Source organism: Schistocerca serialis, chromosome 6 (genome assembly GCF_023864345.2).
Source record: "Schistocerca serialis cubense isolate TAMUIC-IGC-003099 chromosome 6, iqSchSeri2.2, whole genome shotgun sequence".
NCBI classification, from domain to species: Eukaryota; Metazoa; Arthropoda; class Insecta; order Orthoptera; family Acrididae; genus Schistocerca; species Schistocerca serialis.
In genome coordinates, this window is record NC_064643.1 from 436,520,905 (window position 1) to 436,541,445 (window position 20,541).

General features: G+C 41.4%; 1 protein-coding gene and 1 non-coding gene across 5 annotated transcripts in view; both read right to left on the minus strand.

Moving 5' to 3' along the window:
• Window positions 1-20,541, minus strand: part of LOC126484042 (ribitol-5-phosphate transferase FKTN-like) — a 93,806-nt gene that overhangs the window by 17,322 nt on the left and 55,943 nt on the right. The window lies entirely within an intron of this gene.
• Trnaa-cgc (transfer RNA alanine (anticodon CGC)) lies at window positions 2,875-2,947 on the minus strand. The gene has a single exon. It is a non-coding gene; the product is annotated as a tRNA-Ala (tRNA).

The following is a 20,541-nucleotide window of genomic DNA, read 5'->3' on the forward strand; positions in this document are numbered from 1 at the left end:
CTACAGAAATCCGTAATTATTGATACGTGTTCAATAACCCGAAAGTTCCTAAATACAATGTAACATATACCATACAGTTAAAAGGAAGTCACGCTTGATGAAGGTCCGCATCACTTTCCATTTTTAACCAGACCTAAGATCTGAGAAAAATAGAAATAATAATAATAAACGGAAAAAAAGTTTGTTAGCACTCTTTTGCTATACTTTGTGCAGGCAATAAGAGCTACATCAAACTGGAAAGTACTAAATTGTAGGTCTCAAAAAGATCTACACAAAAGTCCACGAGAGCATATGCCTATCTTTTACATTTTACCCATAATCACCATTTATGTCTTTTGATTGCACCTGTCACATGGAACACAAAAGACAATATTTTTATAGTCGGAGAAGATAAATAAATGTTATCATGCACTTTTTGTAGATATTTTTTAAATCTAAGTTTCAATTTGACACCAAATTACATACCACACACTGATTAGTCAGCATATTTGTGCCAGAAAACCCTCTACTTTATACAGGGTGTTACAAAAAGGTACGGCCAAACTTTCAGGAAACATTCCTCACACACAAATAAAGAAAAGATGTTATGTGGACATGTGCCCGGAAACGCTTGATTTCCATGTTAGAGCTCATTTTAGTTTCGTCAGTATGTACTGTACTTCCTCAATTCACCGCCAGTTGGCCCAATTGAAGGAAGATAATGTTGACTTCGGTGCTTGTGTTGACATGCGACTCATTGCTCTACAGTACTAGCATCAAGCACATCAGTACATAGCATAAACAGGTTAGTGTTCATCACGAACGTGGTTTTGCAGTCGGTGCAATGTTTACAAATGCGGAGTTGGCAGATGCCCATTTGACGTATGGATTAGCACGGGGCAATATCCGTGGCGCGGTACGTTTGTATCGAGACAGATTTCTAGAACGAAGGTGTCCCGAAGCAATTGATCGGCGTCTTAGGGAGCACGGAACATTCCAGCCTATGACTTGCGACTGGGGAAGACCTAAAACGACGAGGACACCTGCAATGGACGAGGCAATTCTTCGTGCAGTTGATGATAACCCTAATGTCAGCATCAGAGAAGTTGCTGCTGTACAAGGTAAAGCTGACCACGTCACTGTATGGAGAGTGCTACGGGAGAACCAGTTGTTTCCGTACCATGTACAGTGTGTGCAGGCACTATCAGCAGCTGATTGGCCTCCACGTGTACACTTCTGCGAATGGTTTATCCAACAATGTGTCAATCCTCATTTCAGTGTAAATGTTCTTTTTACGGATGAGGCTTCATTCCAACGTGATCAAATTGTAAATTTTCAAAATCAACATGTGTGGGCTGACGAGAATCTGCACGCAATTGTGCAATCACATCACGTCATCAACACAGATTTTCTGTGAACGTTTGGGCAGGCATTGTTGGTGTTGTCTTGATTGGGCCCCATGTTCTTCCACCTACGCTCAATGGAGCACGTTATCATGATTTCATACAGGATACTCTACCTGTGCTGCTAGAACATGTGCCTTTACAAGTACGACACAACATGTGGTTCATGCACGATGGAGCTCCTGCACATTTCAGTCGAAGTGTTCGTACGCTTCTCAACAGCAGATTCGGTGACCGATGGATTGGTAGAGGTGGACCAATTCCATGGCCTCCACGCTCTCCTGACCTCAACCCTCTTGACTTTCATTTACGAGGGCATTTGAAAGCTCTTGTCTACGCAATCCCGGTACCAAATGTAGAGACTCTTCGTGCTCGTATTGTGGACGGCTGTGATACAATATGCCATTCTCCAGGGCTGCATCAGTGCATAGGGATTCCATGCGACGGAGGATGGATGCATGTATCCTCGCTAACGGAGGACATTTTGAACATTTCCTGTAACAAAGTGTTTGAAGTCACACTGGTACGTTCTGTTGCTGTGTGTTTCCATTCCATGATTAATGTGATTTGAAGAGAAGTAATAAAATGAGCTCTAACATGGAAAGTAAGCGTTTCTGGACACATGTCCACATAACATATTTTCTTTCTTTGTGTGTGAGGAATGTTTCCTGAAAGTTTGGCCGTACCTTTTTGTAACACCCTGTATAGCAGATAACCTTTAAATGGCTGAACAAACTTTCATCAAATATATGTTGCAACAATTATGATTAACCTAGTTCTTTTGTTTTTAAATTGCATTGAAACTGCATTTCTGGAGAGACACAGAAAGACATTAAACTTGTAACACATGACTTCATGTGATGGGGAGCACAGGGGTCATTTGATGGGGAGCGCAGGGGTCATGTGATGGGGAGCGCAGGGGTCATGTGATGGGGAGCGCAGGGTGGGCACACTTCTCAAGCTGTGCTTCTTCGATACTCACTCATCGTAACACTTCTACAGATATGAGAACGATGCAGTGGGTAAAAGCTAGTTGAATATATAGATAAATAGACATTATTACTAATCAATGGAGACCTTTCAGAAATGCTTACAGGTGACATTCTGTTTACGTAGCAATGTGCAGCTATGCTTTGAACAGACCCGCAGACCCAGCCTGTAGAGGAGTATTACTGCCTGTTAGTGTTCATACCTTTTCTCAATCATCTGTAAAATGAAATGTCATTAAGATTTCCTACAGTTCCGCTACAAAAAATCAGACATCTACAAAAACCTCTGTTGTAGAGGAAGAGGAGGAGGAGGAGGAGGAGGAGGAGGAGGAGGAGGAGGAGATAAGTGTTTAACGACCCGTCGACAACGAGGTCATTAGAGACAGAGCGCAAGCTCGGGTTGGGGAAGGACGGGGAAGGAAATCGGCCGTGCCCTTTCAAAGGAACCATCCCGGCATTTGCCTGAAAGGATGCAGGGAAATCACAGAAAACCTAAATCAGGATGGCCGGAGACGGGATTGAACCGTCGTCCTCCCGAATGCGAGTCCAGTGTGCTAACCCCTGCACCACCCCGCTCGGTCCTCTGTTGTAGAACTTTAGTGATAAAGATAAGGGGCATGGTTTGTAAAGTGCTGTAGCGTACAAAGACAATCTCCCTTGTTTGGTAGTTCTGACTGGAGAACTACAATTTTGGCAAAAAATAGACAAAAATAAGCCAAAGTCTCGAGCAGGGGCCTACATAAGAACAACGGTGCTACCAAAAGTCCTGTGCCAGTTGTTGCGGACGTTTTCTTTAACTACCAGCACTATGGAAAGCCCTTTCTCCGCCCTGCAACATCTGAAGTCATATTTCACAACAGGATGACAGAAGATTGTTTATATCAACTGGCACTGATGCATATCCATCAACATATTGCATCAACAATGAATGTTGAGGAAGTGTTGGATATCATCTGTAAGGACGCATATAAATCCAGATATTGAATCAACAAACAACACTGAAGAAGTGTTGGATATCTTCTGCAGGAAACACAAGAGGAAACCATGATTGTAATAAATTTACATTTCTAGTATGTGTGTCTTGTGATATTGACTGTAATAAAATTTAGTTCTTGTGCAGTCCTAAAGCATTGCCTGCACACCGACCAGTGCAGCACCGTGAAACGGCATCAAGAAGGCGCTGGCCCACATGACAATGGAAAGAGTTGGCAGCGCTGATCCTCCTCCAGGAAGACAGAGTTCAGCGGGTTGGGGTTTTTCCCTGCCCAGGGACTACTACTACTACTACTACTACTACTACTACTACTACTACTAATCATCATCATCATCATCATCATCATCATCATCATCATCATCATCATCCGTACTAGTGAATAGACTGGACTGCATAAAAAGTTGGAAAGAACTGTGCAGTTGAGTACCCCATAATCCAATCATCATCATCATCATCATCATCATCCTCATCATCCTCATCATCATCATTGATGGTCGGCCCAGTTCGACAGCATCAGTACTGAGTATAAGGAAGGCGATACACAGCCTGTGTTTTGCAAGTAGTAACAGAATGTCAAAGTACTTGTATGTAGGAGGCACAAGAATAAAGAGAAGTTAAGTTTATTTTCTCTGTAGAAATAAAGTGTTATATTAATCTTAAAGTTTAATGTACAGATCATTTTGGATTCCTGCCACCAACCATCACAATTTCTCTCCTGTCTTGTTTGTGTCATTGCTACCTCTCACAGTAGCCAACACAACACCTGGCGAAGATGATTCCAGAACCAACGCTGCCTTCACTCTTCACCACTCTGTCACGGCGTTTCACCGACATTTCTTTTCTATCAGAGGCACACTGCTACTAACTGTGTATGATTGTTTATATAACTGTTACATGCTCCTTTCTCATTAAAATGACCTCTAACCCGCCCCCTACACCAACTGTGCCTATGCCTCCAGTTGCTGATGGCTTTTATCTAATGAAGTTTATTTTGCTTTAAAAAAAAAAAAAGTCACAGTTGATGACAGCAGTCCAGCAGCTCATTCATGCACAAGCTACTGCTGTATCAACTCTGCCACAACAGCCAGCCACATCCATGACACCAGCCCTGTACGTTCCACTGTTCCGAGCATCCAATGAGCAACAAGAGGACTGGAATGAGTACTAAGCTCAACTCATTTCAACACTCATTGTGTTACACGTCAAGTGCAACATACTGTGAAACTCTCTCATTTCTTGTCAATCGATGGCACAGGAGATTACCATCTCATTCAAAGTTATTCCCGAATAGTAGGCCGGAACTATTAGTTTTTGACGATTTAGTTTCTGCTCTCGCTAAGTATTAAGAGGATCAGGTACAGGTTGTTGCAGCTCATTGCAAGTTCTTTCAACTGCGGAAGAGCCAGAACAGACATACGGTCATTGGGTCACTGAACTTCAGAGTTTGACACAACAGTGTCATTTTCAATGAAGCTGTGGACAGTCCTACAGTGACGCAATGATTCATGATGCCATTACATACAATGTGCCAGACAGTAGGAGTCATAAACAAATTCTCAAACATTCTGATCCTACTTTGAAACAAAGGTTATAAATTATTGAATACCAGGACTCGTGTGATAGTGCCATGGAAAAATTTGAGGTAGCTGCCATCTGCAGCATAATGCTAAGTGACAAACACTGGTCTGGTGATCAACCGCTGCACGTGAACATGCCACCACACCGTGGAGAGAGTAAACAAGTGTCAACATGTGTGTGTGCTGTGAAATCATGTCTCCGCTGCTTTTCCACACATAAAAAACAAAACTGCCCATCACGGAATGCGACATGCTTTGCATGTGGAAAGGTCATGTACACTCTGTATGCTTGCAACAGAGAAAGAACTCTACCCACGTTCGCTCTTGTAAGTGTGGAGCACCTTCTCACTCAGTGAATGCAGTTTTTTCTAACCCAGCTACTGTACGAGTAATGACCAAATTCAGATAGTGCTCTGCAATCACAGTCAAACAAACTGTTTGTGAATTTAGTCACTGCTGGACCCTGTGAGTGACTTCAGTTAAGACACTGGTATTTCCATTACATTGCTTAATTGTGCCATTTATGAACTGTTGGGCTCACCACAGTTGATAAAATCTTGCACACAACTTACCGCATACAACTGTCATGATATTCCAGTGCTTGGTACATGTAGTTTGCCTGCTACATTCCAATCTCTCACCAGAACAGTAAAATTTACTATTTTGCATTTGAGAGACTGATTTTTTTGGGTTAGATTCATTAGATTTGTTTGGTCTTTGTATTCAGGACAATGTATTTTCTGTTTCTACTTTCAACCCAAAAGACAAGTATTACTCAACTGATTGCAGAGTATCCTGATTTTATTTTCTGAAGGACTTGGCAGAGCAAACAATTTTGTGGCATACGTTACAATGAAGCACAATGCACAACGTGCTTACAATGAAGCACAATGCACAACGTGGTTCTTTCTGGAGTATACCATCCATTATGCACTTAACAGATAAAGTTGCAAGTCAAATTACAGAATGGCAAGACAATGGTGTTATTGCTCCTATCACAGCTAGTTAATGGGCTTCTCCCTTCGTAATCTTACCAAAGCGTTTTCTTGCAAAATGATTCTGGACAATCATGTGTACTTATTCCTAAAGTGTTGCAAAAAGATGTGTTACAATTGCTCTGCCAAGGACAATGGGGAATTGTATGCATAAAACAGTTAGCACAATGGCACTGTACTTGGCTGGGAATCAATGACCACAATGAACGGTTGATGTCACAATGCTGCGCTAAGCTACAGACAATGGACCATAGTTTACAGCTCAGGACTTCGAACGGCTTTGTACAACCAATGGTATCAGACACCTTACAAGAAGTCACTTTCATCCTCAGTCAAATGGAGAAGGCGAACAATTTGTGCATATGTTCAAGCAACAGATGAACAAACTACATGCCTCCCACATGGAAGCTAACCTGCTGCTCCTCCTCACAACATACCGCTCCCAGCCCTGGAATGGTCCACTGCCAGCAGAGATTTTACACGACTGTTGCCACTGTACGCTGCTCCAGTTGTTGCACCCAACGCAGTGTACGGCGCCTCCCACACTCCACAAGTATTATTCGCTCCTAATGACTCAATTCTTTTCAGAGTTTTTAGCGGCACCAGGAGCTGAGTGAGAGGAACGATTCTTCAAAATTTGGGAGCTTGCATGTATTTAATTCAAGGTCCTGCTGGGTTGCTGCACTGCCATCAGAACCAGATTCGAGCTTATTGCTTGAGAGATTCTTCCGCAGATTTTGTCCCCAGATTCGCATTCTACTGGGATCTGGTGGCCGGAGCAGCCGTCCCCTGATGCCTCCTAGGCACCACCTGTGGAACCAATGGAGCTGGATCCATCACCTCCATAACAGTAGCACCTGAACTTCCCAGAGCTAGGCTCAGCGCCCACCGAGAACCCAGTGCTGTTGCTACTACTGCCCTCTCCGGTTTTCATTGGAGCAGATCCGGAAGAGGGTGGGCACCATTTCGCAGATTTTCAGACCGAAGTTCGCCTTTGAGTGCAAGACAAATGTTGGGGTGTTGCCAGAGGCTCAGTGCCAGTCTCAGTTGTGGCTATCGGCTCCACACACAATCTAGCTTCCTACCTTCCCCCTGTTGTTCTAAGATAGCTTCCTACACAACAATGGTGTGGCATTTTGGGAGGAGGAATGTGCAGTCATAAAGCATCTACTTCACACCGACAAGCACATCACCACAAAATAGCATTAAGAAGGCAGTGCCCTCATGCCAATACAAAGAGCAGACAGCGCTACACCTCCAGGAAGACAGAGTTCATTGCCCCTATCAATGCGGATTTAGCCAGCTGCCCACCACTAGTCAGCCCCGTCCAGTCACAGACTTAAATGAGCATCAGTATTGAGTATTAGGAAGATGATACTTATCCTGTGTCCTGTAGGCAGTAATAGACTATCAAATTACTTGTATGTAGAAGACATAGGAATCAAGAGAAGTTATGTTTATTTTCTATGCAGAAATAAAATGTTTTATTAAACATAAAGTTTAATGTACAGAACATTTTGGATTACTTCCACTGGCCACTGCAACTTCTCTCCTTCCTTTGTTTGTGTCAGTACTGACTCTCACATTAGCTGACATAACATCTCTAATATGTAATATATGTACAGTACACATAAGAAGTGTACATAACTAAAATTCAAGTTTAAAAATCCTTCGCAATGAACCACTGCTCAGTATGACATCTAATTTGTACAGTATGGTAATTTTGCTGAGTGAAATGTCAAGGGGGGAGTTGGAAGAGGGACAGAGGGAGAAGGGGAAGAGGGTTAGAGGGGCAGAGGGGGAAGGGGCATAGGGTGCAGTGGGGGGAAATTTGGGGGGGTTGAGGAGGAGAGTGGGTAATGGTACGGGGTGGGGGGCGAGAGGGGGAGGGCGAGAGTGGGTAATGGTACGGGGTGGGGGGCGAGAGGGGGAGGGCGAGAGTGGGTAATGGTACGGGGTGGGGGGCGAGAGGGGGAGGGCGAGAGGGGGAGGGCGAGGGCGAGAGGGGGAGGGCGAGGGCGAGAGGGGGAGGGCGAGGGCGAGAGGGGGAGGGCGAGGGCGAGAGGGGGAGGGCGAGAGGGGGAGGGGGAGGGCCAGTGTGAGAGGGAGAGGTGGAGGGCCAGTGTGAGAGGGAGAGGGGGAGGGCCAGTGTGAGAGGGGGAGGGCGAGTGTGAGAGGGAGAGGGGGAGGGCCAGTGTGAGAGGGGGAGGGCGAGTGTGAGAGGGGGAGGGCTAGTGTGAGAGGGGGAGGGCTAGTGTGAGAGGGGGAGGGCTAGTGTGAGAGGGGGAGGGCGAGTGTGAGAGGGCGAGTGTGAGACGGGGAGGGCGAGTGTGAGACGGGGAGGGCGAGTGTGAGACGGGGAGGGCGAGTGTGAGACGGGGGGGTGGGGTGAGGGAGGGGGGGGGGGGGGAGAGAGAGAGAGAGAGAGAGAGAGAGAGAGAGAGAGAGAGAGAGAGAGAGAGAGAGAGAGAGAGAGTTACAAATGGGGTTGGCTACAAATGACAGATGAATCGAAACACAACAGCTAAGGTTTGAGTTGCAAATTACACCATCCATTTTGTTCAATGTTCATGACCACACAAATTCAGCAGTCAACAGTTGTCGCACCACAGCAAGGTTGTACCACTTCGGATGGGAAACATTGGTTTTTAATTGTACTGGTGCCAAAAACCGCATGCAAAATGATATTAGTTTCTAATTGACGCACATCTGGAGTAAAACATGTTAAATATGCTGTTCATTGTTTTCTACCACGAGTTGAAATTGAGAAACGGCATGTTCTACAACAGATCAGTCTGTCGCGGGAATCACATTAGAATGTGTTGCACAATGTGTGACTTCTTCAATTCTGCTATGTTCATACACACATCATTCAGGAAACCCCACAGCCAAAATTCACATCGATTAAGATCAGATGATTAGCAGGGGCCAGGCTGTAGGAAAATGACAGCTGATAATTCTAATATTTCTGAAATGGCTCTGCAGCAGCTGCTTCACTGACTGTGCAATGTGTGAAGGAGTGCCATCTGGCAAAAAAATGGTCCTACCCACACGTCCATGCTGTTTAAAGGTTGTAATGATGTTGGTGTGCAATAGCCTCTCATAGCATTTACCAGTGACTGTACAGGTAACAGAACTCACAGGATTCATCTCGTCGGAAAAATACGGCCTTACAATAAATGATGCCGTCAACTCGCACCACACAGTCACCTTTGCAGAATGAAGTGGTACTGGACGATGTGCATTTTCTGTTGCCCATATTCTCAAATTCTACATATTGTAATGCCCTTAGGGATGGAAATGGGCTTCTTGAAGAAATGGAAATACATATGCACACATAGTTCAGCAACTACAGAACATACTAAACAAATGCACAGATTTTAAACATAAAAACTATATTGAAAATATTACTGAAATCCTAAATTATGAAAAAAGAGAAACATAGGAATCACAAAAACACTAAACAGTCAAAGATAAATGTAGCAGCAAAAATTAAAGGATTAATCAATTAACTTGACATAAAATATAAAGCAACTTCGTAACCATATAGCACTTCTGGTGCAACTGTCAAATATATTGTTAGAATTTCATTAACACATGAACTAAAATACTTTGGCCAATGTGCCCTGATGTTAATAAGGACCAACAAGCTGTCACAAAATCATAGACAGCAATTTAATAAGCGACAGTACCCCATCGATGTGATATGGAAGTCAAGAGTAACAAGACAGAAGAGCCAATAGATACACATACCATATAGCCATAATATGTAACTACAAAAAATGGTACAATTTCATGTATTATTTCTGGCCATAGCCAAAATAAGCCTATCGTGGTGGTGGGGGGGGGGGGGGGGGGGGGGGGGTGGAACACACACACACAACTCAAGCAGTGGACTTTTTTATAAATATATTTGCGATTTTTGCATAGATTTCTGCAGTTTCATTTTCGCATTGTGTAGCTGCAGTCAACCTGTGAGGTAACAAGCATGGCACTCTTGTTTAAATATATGGCCCAAAAGAGCCAGCCTACAGGAACTGTGAAACAAACCCTGTCATCGAGAACAATGTGCTGCTAAGGGTGCAGATTTACCATGATATGGGGAAATTCACAGGTGTCTACTGTGTATTGAGGCCTAAGCACTGTAGTGTGTGAGTAAGACAGACGAGAACCTATGTCGAAGGGAAACCCAGTAGAATCTGTTTGTGGCCGAGGAGACGTAGCAGTGTTAAATATGGCAGACCTAAGGCTGGTCATAAAGGGAAACATTTATAACGCAGGGAATCAAGCCACAGTAATTTTAATCTGCCATGCTCCATAAATTTTCATGGTGATCCCAATAAAACTTGAATATTGATCATATCCATGAAAGTTTGGGATTTACTGTTAAAGTGAAATTAACAAGTTTTGTAAGAAAGACCTGAATGCTAAAATATGTATGATCGGCATTTCATATAGAAGCGCATCATTAAAATGACAAATGTTGTTAAATATCAACTCTGTAACTTCACTTGTTTAAAAGATATAATAAATTTAAATTATCAGTATTTTCAGTTAAGCATCAAATCATCATTTCCACCAAACCAAACACACTGAACAATGACATCTTGACAACTTATTGAATCATTAGGTAATAGAATACTTGTTGTAAAGTTAAGTGCACAATACTTACTTTTGTTATTTATTTATTTATCAGAAAGCAAATTGGTGCAAGACTTACTGGCCATGACATTCAAAGTTAAGAAGGAAATTGTATTGGTTTTATATAAAAGAATTTAACGTTTATTATGTAATGGATATTATTGTTGCTTTATTTATAACTTGAAAGTGGTCAAGCTTTGATTATTTAAGTATGTTAAAATGTAACATAATGTACAATGAGCTGTAGCCAATCAGATGGATGGCTTCAGGAAAAGGAACTGCACTAGACAGTTGAGTGAGTATGTTCGACACTGGGGACGGACAGAGGAGAATGCTGGTGCAGACGCGAAAGCGGACAGTTCGACAGGAGACACCAAAGCGTACAGTTCGGATGCAGATGCGAAAGCAGACGGTCAGTTCTTAAGCAGCTACGAAGTGAAACGACTTGGAAAATTTTGCACTGTGTGGTATTGCGGGACTTAGCCTCGGAGCGGTGAGCAGCCGCGTGCCTGCTGTGATCTCTCACTTTTTGCATAGATAACTTGTATTTCGCGATGAGATTGTGAATGATAGAAATGTGTCAAATGGATATGCGCTCGAGTGTAAAAGTAATTCTAAATATGACCACCTTTGGTATTAGTTTGCTTTCTGAATAAACATTATTCTAACCAAAATTGCAACTGTGTGGGCTACATCACTTATGGGTCATTAATTTAGTTCCTGATATTATTATCACTGTTATTATATGTTATGTTAACTTTGTATTTCACAAACTTGCCATCAGCCAGACAATTTAACCAAAGGGTCACAAGTGTCTAATTTAAAAATCATTCGGGAAGAAATGGGCAAAATTTCTGATGAAGTTGGGATACTTGACTCTAAGGTAGATCAAGCGGAGAAAAATTTCAGTGATAAGGTGGAGAAGTTGCAGGCAGATCTGGGTGGCAATATAAGAAATTGTATGAGTAGGCAAGATGCTGTAATAGTTGAGGCAACAGAGGCTGTTAGCAACTTACCCATTTGAATAGATAAAGGGGAGAAAGAAGTAGACAAAATAAAGGATTAAAATTGAAAATAGTGAAGTTAAAAAGCAAATCAATGAAATGAAAAGTGAACCGAATTCTTTAGCTGCACATCAAACCTCTACAGTGATCAGTGTTCCGTGGATGAACTCAGGATCGGTCAAAATGATTTGGAGACGACGGGAAGTATTACCGAGTAAATTTTCTAGCAGCATGCAGGGAGGGTTTCATAAGGGGAATGTCCGACGAGGTGAAGGTAAAATTCATGAAAAGACATTTGGAAGGTGAGCTGCAATCATGGGCAAATATACACAGTGATACATTCACTACCTACGAAATATTTGAAAGCAGTTTCCTGAACAAGTTCTGGAGTGAAGAGACGTAAGCAGGACTCCAAAATGACAAAATGAGTTTCTAAACGGGCCAACATCTTAATACAGGAATGGGTCGATGGGAGAATTTTGTAAATGTGAACTTGCAGGATTAATGTATGTGAAATGTCAATTGGGAATGCTCACTGAAATTACGATGTTGTAAAGACGGTTACTGGAAAATTTGCAGTGGGATCGAGTGCACAGTCCTAGCAATTCAACAGACGAACTTTGGAACTTTGTAGAAAAATTAGACAGGGCATTGAAATTTAAACTGCAAAGCAAGCAGACAAATAGTTTTCAGAGTGGAAATCATAACTACAGCCTGAACAATTACTATGAAAGATATCCAAGGAAGTTATCAACGGAACGCCAACAGCAGTTTTGATGTGGGAAACAGCAACAAGAACACACCCAATGATAAATTTCAAAGGGGTAATGGGAACGGGTACTTTCGTGACAGGGACCGACACCAAGAACTTGGATTTGAGGGATCGGCACCTGGTGAAATGAACCAGCGTAAAGGGAGATCGGGAAACTAGGTTTCGCTGCATCTCGGGTCCGAAGATGGCAATATAAACCGGCGATGAATAGGAAGCGATTAAACAGAAATGTGATAGGTGTTAACAAATTGGCAGAAAGGCGTCAGAATTTTGAAATGAAATTAGTAAGAGATGTGCATCAAATAGGTACATTTTCAAATCAGATCGAACATAGAAGGCATAATCCTAAGATAATAATAAAGGCGATAATGACGATTTGGGCTAAATGATTTGCTTTATGAATGTGAGATGAAGGAGTGTGTGAATGTTAATACAATGAAAGATTCTATTTGCCAAAAGGAGGCTGAGGTGGAGCTGAATTTGGTGGAGTTAGATGGTATAGAAAATTCTAAAGAGATACTAACCAGCGGTAATGATTATAGTGATGAAGGTGATGATGTTTCAGGTGATATTGTGAAGACAAAAGTTGTTAAGGAGGTTAACAGGGGCAGCATAGCACAAGTCTCATCAGCCGTTGATGAATTTGTGTGTGTATTGGCGGATATTGGTGAATTAATTTTGAAGGAAGGTAGTAATGATGTTTTATGTGCTAAAGTTACAATAGTTGAAGCTGCTGGTATTGATACTTCAAAGGAAGGAATCTGTGTGTATCTTTCTACTAATGGAGGTGAACCCAGAAGTCTGGATGGATCTGTGGATCTTGAATGTTTGTTTGAGAATGAATGTGGATCTGAATTTGATGTGTGATCTGAAATTAATGTGGCACAGGAGCGTGTAGGAGAGGAAAAGGTATTATGCTCAGGTTTAAATTAAAATGTAGCAATATTTAATGGTACTGTTGATTCTAAAATTGCATGACGCCGTAGGTACAATTTACCTGATGTAATGGCAGAGGATGGTAAAACTATGAACGGTTCTTATATTGGTGATTTGTAGACAGATGTAAAAGAGGTTTTATGTCATTAATTGTATGATGTATCAGCAGCTGTTTAAAGTGCTATTTGTGAAGGTGTTTGTAATGACGTGGAAGTAAAAAGTAATGCTTTATCTCATGATAATGATGTTGTACCTACTAATGTCGATAATTTTAAGGGAGAATACAGTGAGTTTTATTCTCATATAGAAAGTGATATTTGGACAGAATGGTATCTTAAGGGGGAATGTGATTTTACTGTAACTAATTGGCGATGGTGTGGTAGAACATTACGATCATTACGGGCTCATTTGTGGACTCGAGAGAAGTTTAAGATAGCAACAGGTCTAGAAGGGAGAAAAAATGAAATTGGGGCGAAAGAAGCATTTAATGAATTATTTTGGGACATGTACGAAATTGAGGGGTGGATCGAACAGAATACGTGTACTCTAGAGATAGAAGAGAAGGAGAAAGTAGGTTAAGAAACAAGTGTATCTGTGTTTAGATTATAAGATTATTTGGAGGGGTAATTTGCAATTTTTTATTTCATGATTTATTGTAGGTTGTTTGTTGTTTCGCCGCATAAGGATTTTTCTGGGCACAAGGTCTATGCAATTATAAAGAGATAGTTTAGTCACACATTTGGGTGCATGGAGGTTGGAAACTAATTTATTTGGTGAATAGTATCAAGTCAAGAATCAATGCGTTGTATGCATATAAATTAGGTTTTTGGGGGTATATAAGGAATTTATTTGTGTGTATGTCTGTATGTGTTATACATAAGTTTTTGGATGGTTTTATGTTTGTTGTAATTTCCAAATTATAAGTTATGGGGAAGGCAATTTGGGTTCATGGGGGTCAGAGAAATTTGGAAAAATGAAAATTAATAACGCTTACCTAGGACAACAGATTTATGTTTATCTACTTACCTGAGAATATTTGTAGAAATAATTTATTGTTGTATGGAGTAACGTTTTGTGTATGCAGCTTCACTGCACGGAGTTTTGAGTCTAATGGGAGTTATTTAAATTAAAATAAAATATTAATTTGCCGATGATGTCTACTGGGACTCGAATAATGTGTCAGAATCATTGAAGAATTTACGAGCATCTTGCAAATGCTGTAAATCAATTTTTGTGTAGTTTAGATCTGTTTGTATTGATTCCACTGGGGGAAGTGTTCATTGCAGATTCAGGTTGGTTTCAGAAAGTGTTTGTTTTCTGGTATCTACACCCAATTCAAATTTCAACAGATTTGTTCCCGAAAAATGTTGGCAATGGAATGCACAGCCATACAGAATTTCGGCAGGGCACCCAGCTCCGAATCTGTGGAGCGCCACTGGAGACTTCATTATGGCAAAAAGGTTCTGTGAAAGTAGCGCAGTAGTGCTGATATTTCTGCATCATCTCAACAGACAGTCAATTTTCATAAACGTATAGTTTTATTTGGCATTTAATTAAAATGCTGCAATTGATAATTTATGTTATGTATAAGTTTCTTTAAATTTAAAGCATGCTGCATCAACACCACTACAAATAATTACACAATGGATCTGGCACTTACGATATTTATGTTACTGTATTATGAATTTGTGTCTAGTATATTTGGGTGCTACATGTGAGCCCAAACATCTTTGGGGATATTAGCTTGCAAGCAAAAAAATAGTGCTCATCACGTCTATCATGACGCCCAGTTTTGACGGGAGGTATGGGCTTGTCTCCTGTTATAAACAAAACGATTTTTAAAATGGAATTTTACATGCCTATTTGGCAGAGCAGTCCCAGATTAGATTAGTGAGATGCTCATTTTATAGATATATATTAACAGGGGCAGTAAAATATGAAGAGCAACCAGTACTCAAGCAGTGATAGCACGGCCCTGGCCTGCTGGCCTGGGCTGACTGCTCCCACGAAGCATGCAGCGCTACAGAGATGCTGCTGGATTGCTGTTTATTCTTCATGTTTTACTGTTCCTGATAATACATACTTATAAAATGGATATTGCACTAGTCTAATATGGGGTCACTCTATCAAATGGACATGTAAAATTCCGATCTAAAAATAATTTTGTTTGTAATGGGAAATAAACTGCCACTTTCTGTTGATACTGGATGTTGCATGAAAGACATGATGAACAGTAATTGTTCGAGAATGACTCCAGCTACACAATGTACAACATGAAATTGCAATTCTCTGCCAAAACACAACACAAAATGCAACTGACAACTCTTAGGAGAGGCACCTGGTATAATTTCATGATCATAATTAATAAATGTCCTACAATATCACACACACACACACACACACACACACACACACACGGTGGGAGAGGGAGAGAGATAATAATGTATTTACTCAGTTTTAAAACCTGTGATGAAAAAGAGAAATTCAGTGAAAAGAAAATAGATACAGCAGATAGCTGTGGCTGGCTGATCACTGTAATACAACAATGGAATACAAAGAATGTGCAAGCCATCGTGCAACAGACTATACTCTCCATCCTAAAAGCTTATGTTTGAGTCCATACACTAAACAATATTTTAAAAGGTTTACCAGATTTTTCTCACTGTCAGCTAAAACAGAGAGCAGATCCCCACTTAAATTTTCTACTGTCATGTCATCACAACAGAAAATGCTTCTGTGGCTCTACATTTCATCACAAAACTGTGGCCTCTTCAGTATTTCGCTGCAAGGTATCACAATCCTAACACCTGAGCTTTCAATTACCTACAGTCCATTTTCTAGAGGTTCTCCACAACTCCAGCTATCCATCTGCACTGACAGACAGTGATATCCATGCCACAGGCATCTAAGCAGAATATGAATCCATATTTTGAGGAACAGAGATGGATCATACAGTTTCTTTGTCTTGCTGGATAGATGCCTTCAATGAGCACAGTTTTCCATCCCTCAATGCCAGCCACTCTTCCTCCCACAGTTGCATGGCTATCTGACTCAACAATCAAATGACAGCCTGCAGAAGAACTGGACATTGTGCCTTCATCACGTTCCCTGCAGGACTCCTTGGTTACTTAGTTGTTTCTCCATATTCCCACATGCCTTGATACCCAGCAGAATGATACACATTTCCCATCCTGTTGAAGAAGAAAAAGAAGAGGATCTTATATATTCTCTGTAATATTTGCTGCTGGATACATTTTTTGCAATGTCAGTACAGCATTAAGAAAATTAAAGTAGTTACTAAACTTTTTGCTATAACAATACCTCCTCTGCTCCATTGCCTTCAGAATTTCATGTATGTCTGCAGTACATATGACATATTCATAAGGAAAGCAAATTCTGAGGACACAGTCAGGGAATATGACTAAAAAGTCATAGGACCCCTTACTTTGAACCATTAGTGTACACAGCATTGAGACCATGATGCCTGTCTCAAATGTTATTAAAAAAAGATATAGAAATTGAATATGTAGTGCATTTTGTCTTAAAATGTCTCAAATCTACAACAATTCTGAGCCTCTGTAGGAACCAAAGTTGTATTTTTTCACGTGGATCATACAGGTCCTCGAAGCTCACTGTCCATTATTAAAAGAATCTTTCCATTGGTGGGCGAACATGGTATGGTATGTAGGTGTCTGTGGAATTGATATTGTGTTATAGGCTTGCTGACCTCGAAGGGTTGTCACTTGATTTTAAGCAGCTTCTCACCAGCCTCAGCTCATAGGTTTGGAATGGGGCCCCAGGAGTCAGTCTAATTTCTTCATGGTGTTTCACACCCAACATTTTTAAATAGAATGATTTTCAGACTCGTACACCGTACACTCACGTCTATCCATTGACCAGAAGAACACTCTGTGAAAAGGGAGTAGAAAGGGTCAGTATTCTCACCATGAAGTATGGCTAATGCATTTTAAAATATTTAGTGCTTTTACAGACTGAGCTTGCAGGTCCCTAAAGTGTGGCACCCAAGTAAGTTTAAAACAAATGTGAGGCCTACAAACCACATCATTTCTTTAAAATTAAGACTAGTATTCCTTATCAATTCAGGAAAGTTAGAACGTGAATGTTTAGAAACAGAATATGACTGTTTTTAATGTATTCTTGGTTGAAAAACTAAAATATCTCTCTCTCTCTGCCTTTTCCTGCAACCTTGTAATTGTCAGCTAAAACTGGCCGACTGTTGTTGCAAGACTGGAGGAGTAATAAGTAACAAAAAATGGAGATGATGTCTACAAACAAAGAACATTTGATGGGCCTTTTTTGCTGTCGACATCATACTATTAATGGTATGGCTGCTTGAAATACTATCTTCGGTTACACTATTCTCTTGTTCAAAGTGACCAGAGAAGACATTGCTAATTCAATATTTAAAATAATGTGGAGAGAGACAAGAAGATGTACAAGCAGGAAGACGTAATCGAAAGCCCCATTCATGATGAGGTCAGAGGATATCATACCTCCAATTAGTGTTGTAGCCCTCCTTCATGTTAAAAATGCATCTATTAAATGAGGCTTATGCAGAAAAGCCTGTTGTTCAGCTACTTCCAGGAGTGATAGGTTATCTAAGGTGGAACAGTACCTCCTGAAACTGCACTGAAAGTGACAAACGAGCTGTTGGTTCTAAGATCTAGGTAAGAAGGCAGATGAACATCTGCTCCAAGGTCTTACCCATGTAGCTAGTGGGGGGGAACACTTAAACAGCTACTTGGACATGTGCCATCCTTGTCAAGTTTTCAAAGTAGGATTGAAAGGGCTTCTCTCCTATGGTTGGTTGGGTGTAAAGGACTAAACAGTGAGGCCATCAGACTCCCTCCCCCATCAAGGGTTCTTTCATCTGGGGTTAGTGACATCTACCAAGAATGTGATCAGATGAGGAAAGTCCAGAGGTGGTGAATGCAGTCCACTGAAGATCATAATGGCCCAGAGCTAAAAAACAGTTTATGGATACGTAAAAATATATGGACTGAATTGGTATGTAGGTTAGAGCAGACAAGTGATGTCCCAGGGCTCAGCCATGTCCAGAGAAATACCTCCTGCATCCGACAGGATGAAAAGGAAAGCATGATTGATTGAGTCTCCGACAATCAGTCTTTCCTTCTCATCCTGTCTGGTAAGTCTCATCTGACTTGGGCTTCCGTGTGACTTTCCCGAACTCTACCCCTTTTCCTAAACCTCTCCAGTCCTTTTCCCTTCCCCTTCAACCCTTCCACCAGAAAAAGGAGCCACTGGCTCCAAAAGCTTGCATACATAAAACCTTTTTTATATGTGTGTGTTCTCGTGCCACCACTTGGTGAGTAGAGTTTTTATCTACCCAATTAAATTGCATTTAATTAGATAGTGAGCCTTAGCATGAAGTCGCTGACAAATGATTGGTCAGTCTGTGAAAGACTTCACTTGAAACACTACAGATCTCTTCAGCAATCCTGAATAGCTATTGTAATGATTTTGATCCACTATTGCACTGGCAGGTGATGGAGGTTTGGAGGGGACCTACAGAGCAGGTGGATAGCACATGTCTTGTACAATGTGTCGATGAAAGGTAATAGCAGGGGCAAACAACTGCTAGAGTGCTCTTTGAAGCATCTGTTATAGTAATCAGTGGGTGACAGAATCACTGGAAAGTTATCACTGTCATGAAGATCATCATGTAGTCAGCAATGTTTTGAAGCCACAAGACTGGAGGAAGAGATTGTTAGGTCGACAGCTGAAAAGATGTCATGGGGGCTCTGAGGAGAGTAGGTGTAGCACCACGAGACACAGATAATGGTCAGTATACAGACTGTCATTTGGATGAAATAGTAGTCCCCCACAGTGAGTGGTGTGCACTGAAATCACTAAGTAGGAGAAAAGGATTAGGGTGGTGGGAGTTACTAGATGAATGTGGTCAACACATTATACATAAGTGGCCTGTCTAGACTTAAGTAAATGTTGAAAATGATTGCTGAGGCTATTTGCACCCATACCACTACTGCTTCCAAGGTAGTATGAAAGGGAATCAACTCCCTGAGGACATCTGTGCAAACCAACATACAGACTCCCTCTGGGTTCCCTCTATGGGCAAGCACAGTCCCCCCAGAATGTATGACAATAACGGAGGGGGGATCATCGTCAATGAATTGTGTTTTAGGCAGAGTACCACGAATTGCAGAAGTGGAGAAAAGGAGGTGTTCCAGTAAGTGGCAGTAATAACCATTATAGTTCCACTGAATGATCACATTTCGGGCACCTAGGTTAGGTGTGAAGGGTCTGTTCATGCCCCAGGATCACTGCCTAGGCTTCTGCTTCTGCTTTTTCTTCTTCTTCTTCTTCTTCTTCTTCTTCTTTTCCTCCTCCTCCTCCACAGCCTTGGGTGGCTGGCTTCTTGTGAGGGCCTATGTGTAATGTGTGTGGGGATGGAAGAAGAGTGGGCAGCCCCTGGACCCCCAAGTCACAGTTCCTTCTGCCATTGGCTGGCAGGTGGCCTTTGATCTGTGGGTTTCCTGGGATAGGGTCCTGAGAGGAAGCCCTGTCACCAACAGATTTTGGAGGAGGAAGCTGCTGTTTCTCCGGTTGGTTGAGGAAGAGGTTCATGAAGGTGGTGCCATGGGAACTACAAGAGAGGAGGGCGACTGGAGAACTAGTTTGGAAAAAACTGAGGTACTGGGAGTGACGTCTGTGACTTTTGCATTATTAGGCATCAAATTAACAGGTTATAAGTGTTCGATTTTTCCCATGACTCAGTATCTGACAGGTGGTCAACAGATTTATAGTCACGTATTTTCTTTCTTGTAGACTGAGCACATGTTAACAGAATCTTCCGTCGGTTCTTGGTAGAACAACGTTATAATAAATGAAAAGCACCAGTTTGGTTTTGTTCTACAGTATTATTATTATTATTATTATTATTTTGTTGTGTTAACCGGTTTTCGGCTTACAAGGCCATCTTCAGACATTTACTGAGTATTGTCACCAAAGAAGTTACAATGTTTACAAACAACATTGGGAGAGAAGTAACACACATAGACTGAAGCAGAAACATACAATCAGTAACATCTTTGACAGTGTGGTGGTAATGCAATGAAAAAGTAAAAAATTGAACTGTAAATAAATAAAGTGGAGTTGACAGGAAAACTTTAACACAAAATAGCAATAGCATGCCTACACATCAGTTTCTATTAATAAACAAAACTAATAAAATAAAATGAAAGTAGTACT